Source organism: Pogonomyrmex barbatus, unplaced genomic scaffold (genome assembly GCF_055798465.1).
Source record: "Pogonomyrmex barbatus isolate J1 unplaced genomic scaffold, ASM5579846v1 scaffold2, whole genome shotgun sequence".
In the NCBI taxonomy this organism is placed as follows: domain Eukaryota; kingdom Metazoa; phylum Arthropoda; class Insecta; order Hymenoptera; family Formicidae; genus Pogonomyrmex; species Pogonomyrmex barbatus.
Genome location: NW_028297116.1, coordinates 7,195,357 through 7,218,444, shown reverse-complemented (window position 1 = coordinate 7,218,444; position 23,088 = coordinate 7,195,357). Strand labels below are relative to the sequence as shown.

The window sequence follows — 23,088 nt, the reverse complement described above, 5'->3', positions numbered from 1 at the left end:
GCGTGCTGCTGGCGCGGAGTTCGGGACAGGAGCAAGAATAAGAATACGAATGAGTATACGGGTTACTCGATCGAGTACGGATCTAAGCCGCGGCCACGGCGGACTGTGAGAACAGAACAGGCGCTAGCGCGGCTAATATACGCGCGATAGGCGGATAAGCTCGAATGACTTCATTCGAGCGTGACAGGCGGCGCGATCGATTACGCGCGATCGAAAGTCAAAAAATGGGATCGATCGTGGGATCTTGCACGCTTCGGATCTTTCACGGTCGTTAAAGTCGATGTGTTTTTATCTACCACGCGTAATTTTTTATTTTTAAATCTAATACTTTCCCATTAGCGACTTAAGACGCTCCTTCTTTATTTACTCTTACGAAATTTAATCTGATTCTCAACAAGAATTTTAATAATTTGATTGTGATACGCGGATATGTGTTTGAAACATTGAGCAGTATTAAATGTCTTATTTTAGTCGATTATGATGAAAGATAAGAAGGTTATATTTTATTAAGAAAAAAATGATATTTTTTAAAAGATTTCTGGTATCAAATCAAAACGAAGAAAGTAAGTGATATGTATATAATTACTTTTATGTGTACGAATATTGGAACGATATAATGTAGAACAGTGAAAAATGCACAATGGTAACGCCTGGCATGCTTCCTCTGATCTTTCGCGGTTACGACGGATGCTGCGAGCATCCATGTGTCCTTTGATTAATGCAACGCGGTAGACCGTGCTGCGTTCATTATTTAGCCGTCTGTGCGACGTGTGGGACGTTCACGAGGAACGGTCTCGTAATCAATTTTAATGATCGCTTTAAATAACTCAAACGCTTAAACAATCCGATTGCCGGTCGGCGAACCCGGACTGTTCTCCGCTTTGACATAAAACCTGAATAAAAAAAAAAACCAATCACCAGATTGCCTCCAAATACTGTTCAATTATCATTTAAGTGTTTTGATGTAGAAAAAATACTACTTTCGAGGAAGAATAGATATGTGAATAGATACGTGAAGACGTCGTCGCATCGTAATTTTTCATTTCATTTTGATTTTCGTTTCGCACCTTCGTGCAAAATTCTCGACCTTAATACGCCGTCGTGTAAGAAACGCCGAGAACGAGAGAGGATAAAAAAAAGTCGTCCCGCGGTGATTAATGCTACAATTTCGCGAGTCGCTTTGCGCAATTCGATTAAGAGCGGTTAATTACCGGTCGCTTTCATAATTTGTTTTTACGTCCATTAACGTTGCACGTGCTTTCACGCGTGTCTTCGCCCGGTATCGCGCATATTTCATCACTTGTATCGGCACGATCGCGCGAGCGCAGCCTCTTCTCGCCGCGGCCTCACCACCCGAACGTCACGTCGCTAGCCCATAATAATATCGATATTATCACCGCCGTCATTATCTCCCGCCATATACGTCCCGTTAGATTCGAATCTCGTCGAGCGAGACCACCCTCCCTTCCTCCCTCGTTCGCGATGAAATACACGCGGATATAATCGTCGCGCTCCGTCACGTCGGATGCGGTCCATCGTTGCGGCTGAGCTCGGCTCGGCCCGGCTCGGCCTGACTCGGCTCGGGTCTGGGCACAGCTCACCTCAACTCGGCTCGATTCCGCGATTCGTGCAATCGCATTATCAATTAATAATTACCCCCTGCGTAATCGCACAGTTTCCCACAATTACGCCGTAATCAGCAATAAGTGTCTGCATCTAACCGATAGATGTACGTATCATGTTGGATTTAATTCACCCGTAGGCGTTCTTTCGCTCTTTCGTAATTGGATTATCTGGTGCACAGGCAAATGCGAAATTTGTAATAGTAGAATAAGTAACGTTAATACGAGATAAAATTGAATTTTCAGAAATCATGATGGTAACATCTAAATTAAAGCCTTGACTCTAATTTTTCTATTTGAAATCTAAAAAGAGAAATTTTGAGATAAATCGTTTTTCTCACGTAACTGGCAAGTTTGATCAAGTGAATTTGTGCCTTCGATTCTTTAATCGTCGTCATTCACGAGCGCGCGAACGAAGGGCCGAGAACGCCGTCAGACACAATCGCCGAAGAAATTATAATTAAAGCCGCGAGCGAAATCTCACGCGTCTCGTAGCTGCATTTTGCAACGCAAGCGATCTCTGTACCGCCTTGAACCGCCGTCCGTCCGTATCGACGATGCGCTTGCGGTGCGCGAGCGTTAATATCGTTAATAACCGTGACGTTTTGAAGGCATCATCGCGAGGGTAAATGAGACGCGGCGGTAGGACGATTCCCGATTTCGATGTTCGAGCGTATAATTACACGCGAGCGTTAGTTGCTAATGTGCATGAACCTGACAGCGATGTACCCATGCATTTTCGCGTGCGAGAGTTAAGTTAATTAATAAAAATTGTATGATATCTCGCATATCTCTCTTTCTCTTCCCCCCCCCCCTCCCCCCGTAAAGAATTTTATATTCATGTAGATGCAAAAGAGATATTTAAATTTGTATAAACAATTTATTTAAATACGTCGACAACGAGAAATACCGATCGCGGAGACACACGGACTGAATGCGTGACGATGTGAAGAAATTTGTAACTTCGATTTTCCCTTTCGTAATTTCGTCGACGATGACCTGAAAAAGGAGTATATTCATCGAGACACGAGGTGAACTACTTGTTCATATATGACGTGTATCTTCTGCCAGACAGCTGCGTCCAAAGAGGACGTTGTTATTACTCCGTACAATTAGCTGATTCTCGTTTACGTAATTAATGGCCGAATCACCGGTTTATGATGGCGACTTTTTCGTTAAATTAACTTGGCCCGCTTATACATAAAATGCGATGTATCGTCATGTACTTCGTATATAGACTTAATGAAAATGTATATACATGCATTTATGGTAATGTGAATTTAAAGTTGGTCTTGTAATTTTTGACAAACTAAATTTAAAAACAAGTTTGAAACATAAATAAATTGATATTTTTTTTTTAATCGAGAAATTGTGATAATTTTATTAAATTTATAAAAGTTAATCAATTATTTTTTTATCTCTTTGACAAAGATTTGCGCAATAATTAATCGGAAAATTAAGTTGGACTGAAGACGTAATATTAAAATACTGTTAGAATTTTTATAAAATTTATAAATTTAGTAAATTTCACACCATGGAGAAGACAATTTTGATAGAACCAAATTTTTATCTTAGTGACAAATTATATTTATACAATATTTTTCGAATGCAAAATAATACAATAATTTATTACAATAAAATTTAACCTCTGACGAACAACTTGCTTGAGCATATAATGTTACTTTAAAGTATATTTAATGTAAATTACAAGATAAAAGTAGCTCGATAAAAATACATATTTAATACAAAACGAAATTTAAAATATTACAGAAAATTTATAAAACAATTTCTAATAACTTATTTTTTTCTCAGAGGTTTACTAAACAAAAAATATTTAAAAACAATATTGTACTGTTGGTCGATTGCAAGTCGGGGATCTGACAAGCACGTTCGATCTATGTGACGATCGAAAAACGGGCCGGACGCAAAATCCTCGAGCGGGATTTAGTGTAGAGCGGAGCGGAGTGGCGCGGAGCGGTAGCCCGAGACGATGGATTGTCGAAAGGAGAATCGTCGTATACGGAGGAGACTCTCGGGTCACGAGCATCACGAGTGGTCGGCGGTAGCAAGCGTGGTAGTCGGCGTCGGCCAGGCTGAATCATGCCTCCTCCACGGTATATACGGGAGTCAATTGGACGGTTACGCCGTCCTCGTCGACGTAGGGAGCAGCTACGAGCGGAGGCGCCTTCATCTTTACGACGAGGCGTCCTCGTAACTCCCGTCGTTTTTCCTTGCCGTCTTCCTCGCTCTCGCCAGGCCCGGCTTTCAATCGGAGAGGTGTCCCTCGCGTCCTTTTCCTCTCCTTCTCCTTCTTTCCATCTCTTTCCCATTCTCCCACGATACATACGAATGCGCGAGATCCTCGAACATGTGGTCGAGGACTCTCCCACTCTTTCCCTCCCTCCCTCCGCTTCGTGCGCGAAGTGGATCGAGCGATTTACGTCGGCCCGTGTCGAGAGGAAAGTACGCGTTGTATTTACGACCGACGAGGAAAAATTGTGCGACAGTGGTTGTAAGTAATATAATGAGGGAGGTGATGTAGCGTAAGAATAGGAATAGCGTTGGCGTATCGTCCCTCAACGTCGAGCTCCGCTCTCGCGAAGTTAGCGTTAAACTTTCGTAATCGTGACTGGATTATTGCTACGTCCGTGTAATTTGACATAAATGTAATCTTTGTCTTCTTAATGTGAAAATAAGAGTCCCCGATCGGAACGTAATTCACCTGTACGACGTTTAAATCTGCGGTGTGTAAAGGAGCTTTTTTAACCGCACTTCGTGCGGATCTGCGAGACATTTTAACACACCGTTGATGTAGCGCGTATAACGTCTTTTCACCAAACAAACACCAATAATCAAGTAATTTCTTTTTCCAGTCATCGCAGCCTCGCTGCAGGCCTCTGTGTCACATAGGACACGGAGGTCGTCCGACTTTATAAATTATCGAGCGAGGCTCCTTTCGGCGGCATGTCTTTGCCCCGAACGTCTGGGGCAAAAAATTTGCGGTTGGAGGATCACGCGGCTCATCACGGCTCATCGACACCGATTAGAAGGCCGCCGCGCGGCGCGCCGTGCGAAAGCAAGTGCCGATCGCTCCAATTACAAAGCGAGACCGATCGCGCACGAAGAGCGGCAGAGGTATTCGCGAGGTATCCGCAGGCGTCTGCGAGGCTTACACGCGGCTCCCCGGCTTGCAACAAGCGCCTACGCCGATCGTCCTTACACGCCGCCACTCGTGAGCGTTACGTCGATCGAGCTCACGCCGCTGGTACTCGCCTATCGCTGCCGCGTGTAACGCGGCCGCGGCGAGGGTGAGGTATTGCGCTCACGCGAAATAGCTTTCGCACGGTGACCGGAGCAACGATCGCGTCGATCGCATGTAGGGTCTGCCCGCGCGCGCGCGAAATATACGTGTCGGCATCCGCCACGTTCGAAGATATAATTTCACCGTTTAATCGCGGCCGTAGTGTGGAGTACGTCGCGATCGTACGGCAACGCGTGTTGCTGGCGGGGCCGATGATAATGGCGTAATTTTGATGAGAAACCATTTCCCGCCGTAGACGCTGGCAAAACCACCGCGTCTTTACGTACGTCGAAAGCTCGTAATCTCTCATGACTTATGGTGAATTACGTACGAGCGCTCTCGACGGACCACACGGAGTACGTAGTTAATCGATAGTATTCTCTGTTTTCTTAACTTACGCATATTTTGCAATATCATACTCGTTAACTTGTTAAAATTTTGTTAAAATTAACTATCATTTATTTGAGGATTTTTCCTTAATTATTTAAAAAGGATAATTTATATGAATAAAAATTAAAAACTTCTAAGACATAGAAGTATTCTATGTGGTATTAGACGTTAGCAATAGGCAGTGATATTAGCCATTGATATAACGAATGGTTTAGATATTTCTACGACGACTATATTTACAACTGTAGACCAAAGAGGTCGACCAATGTCGGCTTTCTCAGTTGAAAAAAATGGTGGGCCAATCTCGTTAAGTCGGATCAGCGAGTTCCTGGCGCGACTCTCCGGATACGTCTGTCGCCGTCGTTGGAGACCAGTGCAAGGAAAGCGCCGAAGAGAGAAACGACGAGGGGAGAGACGATGGGGCCAGCGAGGGAATAATTTGGTCCGGGTTTCGGCGAGGGCGGTGGGCCCGGCGCTGACATCTCATTTGACTCTCGCGGGTAGGCTATTTTATTTAATCCGTGATTTACGGATGCGAACGAGATGACCGCAAGGCATTCCCTCCATGAACAGCGGTCCTCGGGCTGCGCTGCGGGTACGTAAGCATACGAGGAAAGGAAGATGCCCCGAAGATAAGTCCCCTCCCCGGGCCGCGACGGGGCGGGGAGGTCGACCGAGATGCATAACTTAACCCTCCCGCGCGGTCGCAGTATGTAGGGAGAATTTAATCTCCACTTCGGTGCTGCCCCGTGCCTCTCACGAGCGGATAAAATAAATAAATAGGACGTCTTTTCGAAATATGTCCCCGTCTAGTTGAAATATATATAGAGCGGTGTGCCGTCTCCGAGGAATTCTCCGGGACGACCATACGGTTCTTTCCTCGCGCTTTTGTTGCTGACTCTCTCACCAGCCATTCCGTTCCTTATTTCTTACGGGGATCAAGGATTCCTGGCTGGCGCGACTCGAGCACCTCCCGAGGATCTCTCTGCGTGATCGTATGCGCAACGTGTGGACAACGTCGCGGTGATTTTAATGCACGCACCAGTGATTTCAATCCGTGCACGCGACGTAACATTCCGCAAGAAAAACTAAGCGATCTTACTTGAAGAATGTGATCTTTGCGCGTATCTTATCTACATTTATTAATTAGAGAAAGAAACAAATGTATGTGTTTGTATTTGTGCGATTTTATTGAATAATGATTAGTTCCACCAACTACTTCATATCAACTATTTATAAATTTTAATGTCATTCTGCGTTCTAATTAACATATATATGAAGTGTCAACTATGATCATTAGAAAAATGTATCAATCGATAAAGTTATTATTAAAAGTTGGATTAGTTGATTAAAGTTTGTTGCCATGAAGATGAAAAATATGCTTTAGGTATCACTTTTTTTAAAATAGATAATTTGTAATTAACATTTCTCGCGTGAGTTAACTGTTGCTTGTTCATTAAATTGCCGTTGAAAAAAAAGTTTCTGTAAAGTATGCGCACCGTGTGGATTATTATTATGATCACAGTTTCACCTCTCGAGCGTGTATCGGTCCAGGCAAGTGTCGGCGATTTGTCGATCCCGGTTGACGTGATCGTCGTTGATCGCATTGCTATCGCCTCTATCGCGTCATCCTCATCGTATATCCACCGCGCAGGTAATAGGCGTAAGAACAACGTGCGAACAGGTCGCGCCGGCGTCTCGAAAATTACAAATGTGGCGTTGACCCCTGATCGTTTCAGGGGTCACGTGAGCGCCCCAAATTATATGGAGCGAGTCGACGGATGGCCAGAGCACGCCATGGACGTGATGGCCCGATCGTGGCTAGGTCATCACCCGCTTACCAATCGCTGTACACACACGAGCGACCGGCGTCGCTCTATCCCTATGCCACGTATCTGCACGAGGATCAAATTGTTCCGGTATGGGTATATCGCAATCCTCGCCGATGATAACCAGAAGAGATACGCTCGATGCGACGATCGCAACGATATCCGCAATAGAAGGTTTCCACTTCCTTCGGATTAGCCATGGAAACGTTTTATTGATAAGTCTCCTAAGTTTTTTCTCATCTGGCTTAGTCTCAAGACCGTGTCCGTTTAAAGGAAATAACATAGAAAATTTAATCATAAGATATATATGATATTAAATATACTTAATCGTCGGAAGTTATTAGTTATCATCACCGTTCGCAAACAAGGTAGCGTAACTAATAATCTAACTTAAATAATGAAACGTATTATTAAAGGCATACGTATGCAAGAACGCACTTACTTTGTCCTTTATAGATTCATATTGTGCGATAATATGCGCTTTTATAAAAAGTATTATCCATTTGTTGGATTAAATCGTCTGTAATGGGAAACGAGATGCGAGATATGTGATATCGATCTATCCAATAACGTTACTTACAAGATGATCGCGGCCGCGCGCATAAAATGCCGCACGTAACTATTCTCAAACATCTGGTGGCTCAAAATGTTCGATCATTTGCGTAAATCTCTCTCTCTCTCACACGCACACATACACATACCATGATAAATAATAATCTACGCTCTTTAAGAAAGTTCTAAGCAATAATTTAGATTCTACGCTCGCGGTTCGGAGAAAGAGCCTCTACAATGGATGAACCGTTGTAAGGAAGATCAAAGGTTATATAATCCCTCTACGTGTCTTGTGGGAATACGATTCATCTCCGTTGCAATAGTAATGCGCGCGCCCGAACGAGCTCGCTCGCCGCGAAATGCTTCTGCTTGGGATTCCTAATAAACGGTGCGTCGACGATGGGTCGTAAAATTTCGCGCGTTAATCGTGAACACGACTACGCCAACGCCTTGCACGTTTCCGTCCGAGAGTGAAGCCGTCCGTTCCCTTCCCTTCCTGTGATTAATTGACTATAAACCTGAGAGAAAGCAGGTGAAAGAAATGAAGAGGCTCCTTCCCATCGATTGACGAATCAACGCATTTTTTCCAGCCGGATCTTCTCGCTTTATACGAGCAATATTAAAATATCCAAACAGTAATTAGATATCTATCGAGAAATATTCCGCGAGTGCGATATATCTAAAGTTTTACTAATGAGCAATGTGAGAATCCGCAATCTCCACTCGTACCGCGAGTTAGCGGCACGGTGGTCCTGGTTGCTACGTACCGCGAGCGGAACGTCCCCGCGCGGAGTGTCGTAACTTACCTGGCAGATGGCGATCCGAGAAGGCACCCAGCGGAGATTAGATCGATTTTTCATGGCTGCTGAGAAAATCGCTCTCGAGCGGCTAACAAGCGCCAGATGCAAATCGCGGCCGCGCGCAGTAGGTCCGCGTTCTCGCCTACTACGCGCCTCGTAACGGGGCGGACGGGAGATAATGTGCGGCTGTCCGAGAATGGAAAACCGGAGGGAACAAAACCAGCGAAGAAGAATCGCCGGATGTGGCGAGTTGACGCGGTCCAGAATTGATTTCGCCGGAAGCCAGTGACCACCGTGCGGAAAACTCGCCGCGCGATCTAATTTTACGCGCCGCGCCGACTCGAATAATTATGCGCGATTTATGAGTGAGCGCGCTGGCCGGCTAGTCAGCGAGTTACTAATTCTCGGATAACAGGTCTGTAACACACGATATTTCAGCGTGGGTAACTACATCACAGGCGCCGGAGGCTTATCGGGACATATGCAAATGGCGATACGTCGCGTGATTTGTGGAGCGTTAAATATTCATCGCAATTCACCGGATAATTCTGCCGGGCGCGATTAGCACGACGAAGACCGGCCACGCTCGGTCTACAAAGCCGATTATAAATATCATGATGGCGTTATCGTCGAGGATACCAAGTTGTTTACCGAGAGGACAAGTAGATCGATAAATCGGTCAACTAGAAAAGCGAAGAACGAGCGCGTAATATATTTAACATATGTTGTATTCTGATGAGAGCACATTGTACATCCGTGTCACATACATACATACATATAGAGCATTCAAAATGATTCCAGTATAAATTATGGTTCACGATTATGTTTTCTGTCTATCACTATATGGGGTTCAGTCGAGTGATACGTGTGTATATGTGTACTTGTGTGTGAGATTAATTCAATATCTATATATAAAATATATTATTGTATAACAAGCAAAATATTATTTTCAATATTTGCCGTACCGCGATAATCTTAATAAAAAAGTTAAGATAATTTATTTGTAAATATTAATATATATATATTAATATTTATATACATATTATAATTTACATTACATTACATACAATATTTACATTACATACAATATTTATATACATTTATAATTTATAATATTTATATACATATTATAATTTTTTTATAAAGAATATTGTATAAAGAATATGTACCAAGATCTGTTATTGTTTTGCTGGGATTCTTCAAGTAATTTAGAGATATCAGTTTTCAAAAATTGTGTCAGTGTATCTATTTTTAATTATACGTAAAGGAGATGCGATTTGCGAGATTTCAGATGATCTTTGACTATATTTGGCTTTGGTAAATATAGTCAATATTTTTCTGATTCAAGGTCTATATCAAAATGATTTAATACTTTATAAGGATTTTAGCGATTTACGCGTTAAAAGGTCACGTTTGTGAAAATATTAATTAACTTGTTGAAAATAACATGTGAATTCACGCGAAAAAATTGCATGCCGCATGCGTGCCACGCATTTCAAAAGTCGCTTTAAATTTTATCAGTACTTCAACGACAAGGTTAATCGATTCCGATGACTTAATACGCAAAAACTAATGAGCATCGATGGAACCAATCTCTGAAAGATGCGACCTATTCTGAAATTTAAAAATTGGGGACCTCGCTACGAATCTTTGCTAAGGTCACTTAGCCATCGCTATGACGGTAATACCGGTGATCATCACCGCGATCGATCATTTCCGCCCGCGGAATGCGACGCGGTTGCGATCGCACGTTTGCCCGCGAGAAGCGCATGCATCGCGCGCGGCCGCACGTGCTCGCCGCTTCACGCCGCGCGCGTAATTTATTACGCGATAAACGAGTCCTGCACTCGGTTCGCGGTCGCGCTCTTGGAAGGCCGTGCGAGTTAAAGGTTCCACCGAGAGATCGACGGTGCAGATCCCGGGCAGATCCTCGCTCCCGGGAAGTCGTCGAGCCGCGCGGTCGCCGCGCGCGGAAATCGACGCACCGCGCTCAAAGAAGATCGCGTCAGATCGAGACCGCCGCGGCGAGAAAAACTGGTAGCGGCTCCATAGATCTATTGATGCGCGACGCGCGTAAGAATCCGTCGCTCACCTTCGATACCGGCTCGCTTTTTTTTTTTTCTTCCATTGCCCTTCGGGCAGTAGAAACCGATCTTGCCTCCCTCGGGATATCGTCTCTTCCGTAGTTTATTGCCTATCTTCGTTCCTCTTGTCATCGCTTTCTTCGTCTGTCTACAGCATCGCCTCTGCACATAGAGGGAATTCTCTCTCTCTCTCTTTCTCTCTCTCTCTCTCTCTCTCTCTCTCTCTCATTCTTTCTCTTTCGTAGCTCCTTCTCTTCATTCTCGCGGCTAATAAGCCGCTGCCTGCGGACATTAAAGCTCGTATTACACGGCGGTCTTGTCGGTAATTGGACGCACGTTTAGCGAGCCGGTATATGTGCGACGATCTCTTGCGGACGAGCCTCCGCTGTCCAATCCCGAGTTCGTATCTCACGCAGCGAATTGTCGAACGTAGGCGGCTGCGGAAGCCGACAGTCCGATACTTGTATTTCTCATGAAACGTGCAATTGCCAGATTTCCCATATGTTGTCAAGTTACAGAGACCGCTATCAGAATTATCCATTTTCAAAGTGAATAATTCATTCGTATATATAAAATATTATGGAATAGATCGACTTGATCAATTCAATAATTTAAATTTCGGAAAAAAATTAAAAATAATATTAATTATAATTTTCTGCGGATTTCAAGAAAGAAGAATTCAGCATTCGAGTTGATAAATATTGATTCAAGAAAAGTCGACGGTCTCTGATAATTCTGAACCATGGCATATAAACCGATCGGTAATAATCCGATCGACAAGTTTCCATGTGGCATTCAAATGAGCGGACAAGTTTTTATCTCGTGCGCCGGATACTATTTAATGGTATAATTTCGCTATTAATCTTCGTATTGCGTTACTCAAACACTACTCGGATGGAGAGGATGACCGGCGACGTGCGCGCGTATGCGTGTATCACAGATACACACGATTGACGTATAATGTGGTAACCCACTCCAATTATACGCGATTCGGACGGGATTTAGCGCCGTTATTCGCCATCAATTTTGGAGTCTTATCCGAAACAGTCCGCGCGTCCCACAGTCCATCGAACGGAGAACCGAGAAGCTTTAAGATTCATCAGACTCGCCTCGGATTTTACGATCGACCGTCCCAATATCGCATCGTCGCGGGGATAAATAATTCGATTTCGAAATCGTCCAGAGAGAGAGAGAGAGAGAGAGAGAGAGAGAAAGGATGTTTGCCCGTTGGTGAACCAAGCATCGATTACAGCTCGCTTCTGCTCGTTTCTCTACTTTTCCGTACAGCGTCATGTCACTTTAAAAAACCACATCCTTCTGCATACCGTAAAAATCGTCGTATTATAACGCGAATGGAGTGCTGTAAACGCATAAGAAATTATATGGGATGCCACATCCTGTATCTTGTGAAAAGTTACCTCTTGCTGATGCTTATTAAAACGTTGAGGCTTTCTACAAAATTGATTCTTTATGACGTTGAACTACTGTGTTTGCGATCGAAAATTGGATTCGAAAGAGCACGATTACCGGGCTATCGATTTTGAGATATTGTGCACGCTTGTTTGGTGTAATTATACCGAGACGAATTATAGAGTACAATTTCTTTAATCGTGTGTGATGCCATTCTGAAATATCGAATTACCCGTCGGTCAATCTACAAATGAGGAACTATTGTTAGTGGTAGTAGGTTGATGTGCCTGAGCCATCAATAAAATACTGATTAATGATCTATGTCTATGATAAATTTTTATGACAAATAAAATTATCTTATTATTAAATATTATTTTTATTTAAATGAAGATTATTTCTGAGAGAAAAAATAGTATAGAATCTTTAGGAATTCTTATTGTGAATTGAAGATGGAAACTTCTATTGTTTTTAAACTTTTTTCTATTTTATACAGTCGAACACAGATTTGCTGTTTTGATGAGCAAAGGAGAGTCAAATATTTTCCACGATAACAAAAGTAAGAATATATATCTTAAACTAAAATACCGATTTTAAACGGCAGATTGATTTGATTTGCAGGTAGGCCAGGGTGCGAAGGGTAGGCTACACTGCGCTGAATTCCTCGTGGAATTCCTTTGCCCGGCCGAATTTCTCGTTTATATGGCTCAGTCGCGCCAGATCTACCAAATATCTTGATCGATATCGCGAGGATTGTAAATCGCGGATCACGGCGAGTTGTTAGGACTCTAATCGCCCGCAGCAGCCGACGGTTTATGGCACTTTTTCAGCTCCAGTGAGATTTTAAGCATGGACCATGCGATGCATCCGCTATAGAGAAGATCGTATCGATTGCAACACACACGTATGTCCGGGAGCGACTTCGAATGAGTTTGAAGATTTATTCTCCGGAGATTTATTCACCGTTGGCCTGGCCATATGGTCATTCAACAAATTGGGAGATTCCCACGGTCAATTCTGAAAAATGGATCGAACTCGCTCCCATGCATATATACATACACATACACGGGCGTTATATTTAATAAAATATATAATATATCCAAAATAAAAAATACCGTTTTATACGAGTAAATATTAATGAGAATAAAATTAATTCTTCCGTTTAAAAAATTTCAAGGTGAAATATATTGAACGGCTTGAGAGCCGCTGCTTGTCGATGCAACTGCGGGAGAATTACAAAACTATTCAAATTAGGTTGCCCGATTTCCGAAACGCCATTAGTTATCCGGACATTCGAGAGGGTCGGAGAGCGCTCATTTAGAATTCCGTTGATTTCGTAGGAAACGATCGTGCGCGTATGTCACCGGTCCAGAAGCGATAACTATTTTTTTTGGTAGTCGCAAGACGAGTTCGGAGAAAGGAAGAGGAGCGGTTGAGATTGGGAGGCCAAGCGGCAATTTTACGTGGATATCAACGTAAAAGCAAATCCGAATTAATTCCGAACGTGTAATAATTTATACCTAGAAGAACATGTATTTACTTAATTTATTTCCTTCTTTACGTTTCAAATATGTAGTTATATCCTTGAAAGAAACGTAATTTTTAATCTTGCGTGTTACTTTTTTCTTAAAGAAGTTACTCCATTAAAAAAAATACACATTTTTCACGCATTATATAATAATAGAACAACGGCTAATGCTTTCTACGTATAATAAAATATTTATTCATTCACAAAGCAGCATAAAAATTGCACATTTAGTTACTACGAGATGTAACAAACAGGATCAACAAGTGTCGAATTTCGAATCGACGATCGAAAAATTATTTAACAAAAATTTTAAGTTAAAGGGCAGTTTAGTCGATTTAAAACGCAATTTAATTGTAACGGGAATATTGCGATGTAGCGCGATTGAGGTCAACGTCCCGTCCTTCCTCCGATCGAGCTCCGAAAAGGCGAGCGCGTTACTATCGGCCGGGTATCCTTTACGGCGACGACGAAATCGAAGGGGGGAAACTCTACTTTTAAGTGGCAGCACTTCTTAAGGACGAGTCCCTCTTCCCAGCTGGAAGATGCCCAACCGAACGTTGCTCCAATCGAATCGGTAACGAACGATTCGAGATACGACCGGGACGTTATGTAGGACCACACACGAGGCGTCCGCGCTATCCTCAACCCGGTCCCACCAGGTAATGTTTCTTTTAAGTGCGAACACAAATTGTAACTGAGACGATGGGCTTCTCTCCCTCCCCCCCTCCTCCTCCTCCTCCCCCCATCCACCGCTAGTGGCCCCGTAGCCTGAGTCCCAGGTCGAGGAATATCTGGCGGATCCGATTTCAAAAGCCGTACATTCGGATCCACGATTACAGGGGGTCCGTACTCGGGGGCGTATCGCGACTTCGCGACTTCAATACCCCGACAATGCGCCGCGATCGTTCACTTTATGCCACTTGCATTCCTATAAATGAATAATGTCTCTTCGCGTGATTAGCGTCATACACATATATACGCGTAATATAACGATTATATTCTTAGATTAAAAAAAATTGCTTGCTCTTTAAGCACTTTTCGAAACTTCTATTTATTTGGAATTGAATAAACGGAATAAATTAATTTTGATTTAATTTAATATTAATTTAATGTAATTCGTCTGATCCGATTTTTATTATAATTGAAATCAGTAACATAAATGTGATAATGATACAAATTAATTCTCTCCCGTAACAAAATTGATGGATGCGAGATCGGATCGCGGAATGAGAACTCGCACGCTTATTTTTATCAAGCTTTCTCGCCGCCAGTGAAAGCGTGAGTATTTATATCGAGTATAATTAGTTATTGATCGTCCAGCTTAATCAGCTTCGGACGAAGGAAATAATTCGCAAAAATAATCCTCACGGCTGACTTAAGGACACTCACGATTATATCTCGATTACATTCGGCAAGAATTTCGCGGGCAATATTTAGCACGCGGCGGCGGAACGCGGCGTCCTCGATACGATTCCAAATAATCTTGGCAATTGATCGCTACAAGCCCGGCGATTAAATCGCACATTTTAATGCTACCCATCGGCGTCAGTCGCTTTCATAATTTACACACGGCCTTCCACATTTTACGGCAACGACCGCCGTTAAATTATCACCGCGCTTATCACTTTTCGTAATGTATTTAACGTCCGCGATCCCCTTTATTAAATTCTCGACGTTCACACGAATTTCGAATACGTGGAGATAACGAATTGCCAAACAAATTAATGAGAAAGATAAGGGATAGCGTGTTGTGATAACATTACGAATTCTATATATAACATTAATGAAGTTGTGAATATTTATATCAAGCCTGACAGATACTTTTAGAATGTGCGTTATTCTTTTTAATTGCAGATCGTTTATTCAGAGTAACAATCTTTACTTATTTGGTATCTTGATATTAGCTAGGTATCTAAGAACATTCACTTTGATGTTTACTCGAGAGTACATTGATTACATCTGGGACGTCTCTCTTCTACGAAATTTACATCGAATAGGCCATAAGATTGCAATCAATTTTCGTTGACGTGCGCGACTGTCACATCGTATCTATTTATCACTGTGAATATTTTCCAATAGATAAAGCCATAAAAATTTGAATTTGTATCTTGATAAAATTGTGTCTTAGCATCTTACAATTTATCACATTTAAATCAGAAAAAACAAAAAATAATTTTAAAGTTTCGAACTATCTATATAATTAATAATTTGATATATCGAAGTGATGAAATAATTAGTATATAAAAATTTTTATTTCAAATGTCAATTCAATGAATACAAAACTAAAGCTATAAATCCGTCAAAATTAATTTATGTACGAATAATAATTTAATAAGTCAAAACATCGTTGTATTTGGCCGAAGTGAATCATCGTAGTCGTTAAACTCCGAATGACGAAAGGCGGGAAGCGGGATACGATAAATCTAAAACGGCGGCCGCGACGAATGTTAATCCGCCTCCGTTTTATGCGACGCTACCATATGCAAGCATGGTGGCGCGACAACGGAGCGGAATAGATGTAACCATCGCGCGGATACGTGGGCATTTAATCGCGCGTCTTACGCGGACCACACCGAAGACGATATGCCTTGGAGGATATCATCGGAGCGCGTTATCGCGACCTATTAGACACGCTCGTCGTCTTATGACCTGTCGTAACCGAGCCCACTCTACGTCGCTTTACCAGTTCTCGACTTACACCCCTGGGAAGAGAGCAAAGAAAGGAGGAGACACAAAAGGTGGAGACGCGGAGCGAGCATCGAGCGACAAAGAGAGAAGATAGGACGAGAAGACACACATGAAGGCGCACGCATACACATACGTACGTATGGGACAGGTCGAGGGTCAACTCTTCTTGGTGCAGGTTATTAGGAAGCACCGATGTAGATGAAATGAGGCATCAGGTGTTCTTCGACCATCGACGGTGATCGCGAGAAATCGAAGCGTTGTGCATGACGGTGTCGGGAAAAGAATTGTGACAATTAATGGTCAATAAATAATAAATGTCGGAGACGCACAGATTATTCTAAAAGCTTAGCGATCTTCGTTTCATCGAAGAGGAACCATCGCGATGTTACAAATAAATTGGAGTCAATATAACATCGAGCACGTTTTGAGGAGAATCTGTTGTTTCGATGCTGCGTTCTACTTGCGCAAGATACATTATTTTCATCTCGTATACTTTCTTCATCCTTTAAAGTACATCTCGGAGATGTGCTTTCCGAATTATTATATAAAAAAGAATTAACAAGTTTATACATTATGTATGTCCGTTGTACAATCAAATCGTTTTTTTGTCTCGTCTATATCGTATCATTGATCTTATAAGAAGCATATATATTATTATAGATTTATAGATGCAAAGTGATGGTCAATGACGGATTAATAAATTATTTAGCTATAAACGAATATATTTTTGCACAACAGATTCTCATTAATATCGTATTATTAAGAAACAGGAGAACGTGTGAAGCTGCGTAATTTATATAATTATAGGCATTTGCCTATTGTGCGTGCGGGCCGAAGTTGTTCCGCGGATACCACACGGGTGCGTTTGTGTGTGCGTTGTGTCCGCGTATCGTCTGTGAATAAACGCTCGTGCGCGCGTACAGGTGCACGCATACGGAGCGAGAAGCGCGCATTGAAAAAAGAGGAGACAACCGGTTGTGCTACGCGCAGAGGATCATAGAGCCCAACTCTCGAAAGCGACCTCTCCGTGACTCCACCGCGAGAAGATGACATCGTGGTTCTCAACCTCGTTCGCGAAGCCATATAAAAACATACCGTTGACACTGTTTATTTTTTTTTTTATTTGCATCCTTCCGGAAGTTAACAGCCACGAGCGCATGAGTATGCAAGATCTTACTTTCTGCAATCTTGTTTGTTATACAGATTGCAGTATAAGCTAAAAACAAGATACTAGATTAAGATATATTAATGATGGCTGCTCCTTAATAATTTCCTTCCTTGATTTCTCAATGGGAATTAATGAAAATTACTTTTCTTTTATTTCGAATTGAAATATCATTGCGATGCTGGCATTTTATTGTGACATTTTCCCATGAATGCCATGTCATTTCCAGGAGGTCTGAGAGTTATTCGCACGACGCAGCATCTTTATCATACAACCGGTAGACGCGTAAAAGTACACTAATTTGCACAAATCGTAGTAATTAGAAATTATTTTTTATTGCCGGCGAGGGAATCTCCACGTGCATTGGCAAAGATATTGCAAATCGTACCTCTGAGGAAAGGATAAAAAAAATGTCTTGCGCATATACGCTCGGGGAGGATTATTCTCGCAAACGGAAAAGCTTATAGCCAAGTGGAGTCATTGATAAGATCCTCTCTGGTCCTCTGGTAATGGCAAACGACTGGCACGTAAGAAGCAGAAGATCGATCACAAGAGAATTGACATTATATGAAGCAAGCTCTCCTTCCGGTCGAGATTTACAAGAAAAAGTATTTGCAAAATGCGACTTCGCTGCTTCCGAGACTGGACATTTGTCTTAATATCTCGACCTGCATATCGGCTTACGATACATATGCGCATTAAATCGATCGATAGATCATACGCGATTTAATCGACGAAACGCCGTGATCCGTCCATCGCTGTTAGGCGCCGACAATGAATCTCGTCTCTGCGTTTCTTACGCAAGAGCATATTTCTTTTTTTCTTTTTTCTCTGCGCACTTCCGCATTTTGAACTTGGGATTAGTCCGTCCATCTATCTTATGCTCCATTACAGGATCTTTCACTTCTTCTTCCTCTTCTTCTTCTTCTCGCGTCCATCTTCCCCGGAAAGACCGATTCGCGGCGTTTGTTACTTCCCCCCCCCCTCTTTCTCCCGCATTCGGTCACTTTATTCTTTTTTTTTTCTTGCCTCTGTCTGTGCTACTGGTCGGCACAAGCGAAGCGTTTACATTAATGTATGAGGTCAATCGTAAAGCTCGATGTGTACATACACGTCCCGCAAACGGGGTCTCGGTGCAGCAGCGATTTTCTCGTTCACCAGCAGGACAAAAAAAGGTCGCGACATGCCGCAACGACGTGTACCCCGGATCTAATGCACTCGCCTAGCCGCACGGGGACTTCAGGTCTGTGGGCCACCATGTGCCGCGGACCGCACGGTTGCACCGGAGGCATTATAATGTGAAATCGTGACGGGAGCTCTCGAGCGGTGTTCGCTGATTGTCCGTTTCATTATGCTGATCGCGGTTTCGTCGGTTTAACGCAATTAACATATACGTAGGACGTAAGTCGGCTCCTTTCTCCCGGCTCGACGACGCGTCGACGAACCTGCCACTGGAATGCAGCAGGAAAAATCGCAGCTATGCAATATAACTGTCATATAGCAAAACTACTTTGGAAAATGAATATGATTTGTGGGAAGAAAATAAAAGCCGAAGTAAAATATTTCTACGCGAATTGTCATCGTCGGTTAATAACTAAATACTGATCACTCTAACAAAGAAGAAAATTTAATGTCGAGCAAGATGTAATTAGAATCGGGACTAATTGTGAAAGCAAAAATTGTGAAAGTCTCATTTAAAATATAAAAAATCGTGAAATTAAGTTTTAAATTTAAACGAGCGCGCGTGCCATCGCACTTAATTCGTCAAACAGCGATCAAATTAGTATAACCTGTATTAAAAAAAGAAATCAGCATCCGCTCGATATCCATCTACAATGCGTCTTGCTTTCGACTTCTCATTATCAATAAACGAATAAGCGTGCGTTCCGGGATACCCGGCGTGCATTCCATTTTACTCACTCCGCATTCTTTGATTGACTTCAACAGATATGAGAACGCGCAGTTCATTGCTAAATCGACCTCCGTACGGGATATATATCGCGCTTTCAAAAAGCAACCAAGATATATTTATTGGACTGAGACGTCAAATTACAGCGCTACCGCTAGCGCCGGTGTAAAGTCGCCAAAGTCGTAAACATGCAGAACCGCGACTTATTAAGCAGGCAATAAGACGACATAGTTGTTGGAGCAGTCGACGCAATCGCAAATTTATTCGCACCTTCGCACGGGCGGTCACACTTCGTCGCAACTCTTCGAATCACCGCCATCGTTGTCGTCGTCGTCGTCATCGTCATCGTCGTCGTCGTCGTTATTGTCATCGTTGTGGTTCATCGTCGTTTACAGTTGCATCATCGCGTCGTCGTCTTCATCATCGTTTGCTGGACCAGGCGCAATAGACGAGCGCGATATACTGTGCGAGAGACCGCACGGGTCATACATCGCGAACGGGATATATATTTGCAAGGTACGTGTATTACCCGCGGAAAAGGAGGCCTGGTGGAGAAGAGGTCGGCCGAGAGGTCGCTCGGTAAATTGGTCGCCACGGCGTTACCGTTGATCTACGGCAACAGACGCGATAGTTATGGAAAGGTTACCGCGGTGCGCTCGATAAAGCGTCGCGCTGCCTGTCCCCGGGAATCCGCGACGGCGGGGAACGAATCGTAAATCGCGGAATCGCAACCGCTCGCTGCGGAGGAGAAAAAAAAAAGAGTAGCTGTACGAGTCGAGCGAGCGCACGAGAGGAAGATCATCTCTCTCTCTCTCTCTCTCTTTCTCTCTCCTCTCTCTGAGAGATGTGCGCCGTGCCGTTTCCGCTTTCCTACTCTCGATACCAGCGATACTGGCACACGATTATAAATTTTATATAATTTTCAATACATATCTTTGCTACATATAATTGTTTTTTAAACAAAATTAGTTTTAAAGAGAAAATTATTTTATTTGCGTTATGCGTTATGCGTTTTTTTTGAGATTATTAATTAATAATTCCTCAATTATATTTATATTTTCTAAGTGTAGAGAAAAAAAGATTTTTATTTTAATATACACTACCGTTACGTAATATTGTCGTAAATAATCTGTTACATATATTAATTAGATTGATTTTTATTAGTTAAAGTGCGAGCATGTATAAAAACAATAAGATTTTAAATAAATTATTTATTGTAATTTCACGATCAAAATCATTTTCAAATTCCGTTGCGAAGTTTAATATAACTTTATTTCCTACAGAGTTAATATAGATTATATTGCAATCGTCTACGAGATAAACGCGCTACGTGCTCCAATTCCTCACGTTCTAACCGTGAGAAAATCTTTTGTTTAATAAGCATGTTCCCCTCACTCCTTCTCTCGTCTCTCCTTCGCCTGACCAGATCGACTTCCCGGTACACCCACGCTCGTGTCATCGATATATCACACGAGCACATCCAGGCGATTCGGTGCGAGAACGTACGTATGTACGTATGGCGAATTTGGCCTCGGGCCGAAGATTCCGCGATGTTCTTCGATTTACGAGAGAACGGACAGTCCTTTTTTGGAGCGAGTCGAGCCGGCGTGTGCGTTCGCCGGCGCGAGGTACGACGAATGAGTTAAAGAGACTCTCGAGTTTTAAATGCATGCGTAAGATAAATTTTCCAAGTCAGATTGGATGAGCATATCACTTCAAACGAACTTCATTGGCTCGAAATGAAATGAAGACGGAAGTGCTTCGTGTGGTATGCCTGACATATCCTTTATTGCGGTCTAAAGGGCTCTCTGTTCTTCTTCTTCATCGTGAATTCGAACACAGGCAAAATACGATTGCACGTGAAACACAAGCCCCGCACGATGGGGCTCCACACAATAATAGCGCTCTTGTGCGACGTATTGAACTTTGCAAACGCAAAGTGTGTAATAAACGACTTGCTCTTCCATCGCACGGCCAGCGGAATATTTTCGCGTCGTAAGAGGGATCGATAATCGTTGTTGCGTTTATCCACCGAATCCGTGCGGCAATACGCGATCGCGTAATCTCAATCGTGCAGGTCAACCGCGTTGCGTGGGAGTCGACACGGTTATTCGAGATGTAAGCGGGGCAATTGTATTTCCACACCGAAATCGTGTCACACTGGTTGCTAGAACCGCCGCCGACGCACTTGCGCTCAGCCCTTGATTTCTCGCAGATCTTGCGTCACCGCAACATTTCGAAAAGTTCTTAGAAAGCGTGAGTAACGCGCATGGACACGAGGAATAAAACGACTGCGAACAAGTGTTTAAAGGAAGGACAATATCCTCCCGCGAGCGTGTATGTAACTATAGCACTATGTACTCGGGCTGTAAAAGCGTACTCGCGCGCGCGGTACGAGGCAAATACCGGTGTCGACCGCGATATAGAATGTGTTCAAATTTCAAATCGCCTCCTTGCGAAATACGATTCTCGTGCGTTTGCACGGTGATTTCCGTGGAGGAGCCGCGCGATATTCGCGCGAGAACGCGTCAGTTTATCCAGCGACCCGCGCCATCTCCCCTCGGACGATCGTCCGAGCGTCCGCGTGGAACGCTCTTGAATAAACTTCAGGTCCATTCGAGCAGCGTGTATCGGCGAGCAAACAACGATCGAGTGCCCGCAGCGAGAAGAGCGGCGACGGCGAGCGCGAGGCAATATCGAGGCATCGTCCTCGTAGACCTACGCCTATTCCGGATGCGATCGGATCGGGACGCCATTAATAACGACGCACTTACCGATCCCATGGCAGGTGGTAGACCGCATGAAAGTCACGACCTGACATTTGCCTGGGTTGGTTGCCCGCGCCCGATCGCGCGCTCGTCTCGCCGAGAGAGCCGATCGCGATGCGATTTTTGCGCGCGCCGCCGAGAGAGAAACGAGAGAGAGCAATTTCAAGTGTAACGCGGCTATCGCCACCACCGATGCTCCTCCGCGATTTCGCGCGCGCGCGCTGCGTATACCTTCGCTTTCTCTCCCCGCTCGCCCCCTCCCTCCCCCCCATGCCACCCATCCCTAATCGCCTTTTCACTTTCAGCGACGTGTCGACCTCTCCATATTTTCTCAAGAATCATTACCCGGTGTTTCGAAGCGTCGCAATAAATAAATACTCGAATTTAGTACACGCGACTTTTAGCGGCGATTAACCCCCCCGAGGAAATTGTACCCCTCTAATCTTTATCATAATTAACACAAAATTTTTTCCTACCCTGTAACATATCTAAAATTCCATCCATTCCATATTTGTAAATATTCTTTTAAATCTAGAAAATTTTTTTCTTCTTTGAAGCTTTATTTCCATCTTTTAGAAATTATCCTGTCCAATTTTTAAAGAAATATTTTAATATTTCTTTAAAATGTTACCTCTTACATTTATCGTCGCGTTTCTTAGTTTAGGTTCGGAGGATAGGCGCATTTATCTCTCGCGAAAAGTCGAGGGCAAGGCGCATTATGGACCAGCGGATGGTGGTGCGTATCGAGACCGCGGTATGCGCGCCAGTTCGCGTGCTCCGATTGACCTCCGAGTGATTTTACAAGTTCGCTCTTCCTCCTGGCAACTGGTCGTGGTACCTCGCCTTTCCCCGCTGCTTTGAGTCCTAACCCATTGAACGCAACAACTGGCGAGAGGAAGGATCGAGGTGAAAGAGCAGGGATGGATGGAAACGCGCTCGCGCGAGTCGCTCGCTCCTCTCTTAGAACAATCGCTTCCTTTCGTTTCATCAAGTCGATCGCAGAGCACTCGCCATGGGCGATGCCACGCACGCGGTATATTCCAAC

The 23,088-nt window shown here is 43.4% G+C and overlaps 2 long non-coding RNA genes across 4 annotated transcripts in view; one reads left to right on the top strand and one right to left on the bottom strand.

Annotated features, from left to right (window-relative positions):
* LOC112552669 (uncharacterized) overlaps positions 1–23,088 on the bottom strand; it is a 206,307-nt gene that overhangs the window by 97,985 nt on the left and 85,234 nt on the right. The gene's annotated exons all lie outside the window — the stretch shown is intronic.
* LOC148936617 (uncharacterized) lies at positions 8,138–13,660 on the top strand. Its single transcript, XR_016139289.1, has 3 exons — positions 8,138–8,909; positions 12,482–12,544; positions 12,607–13,660. It is a non-coding gene; the product is annotated as an uncharacterized LOC148936617 (long non-coding RNA).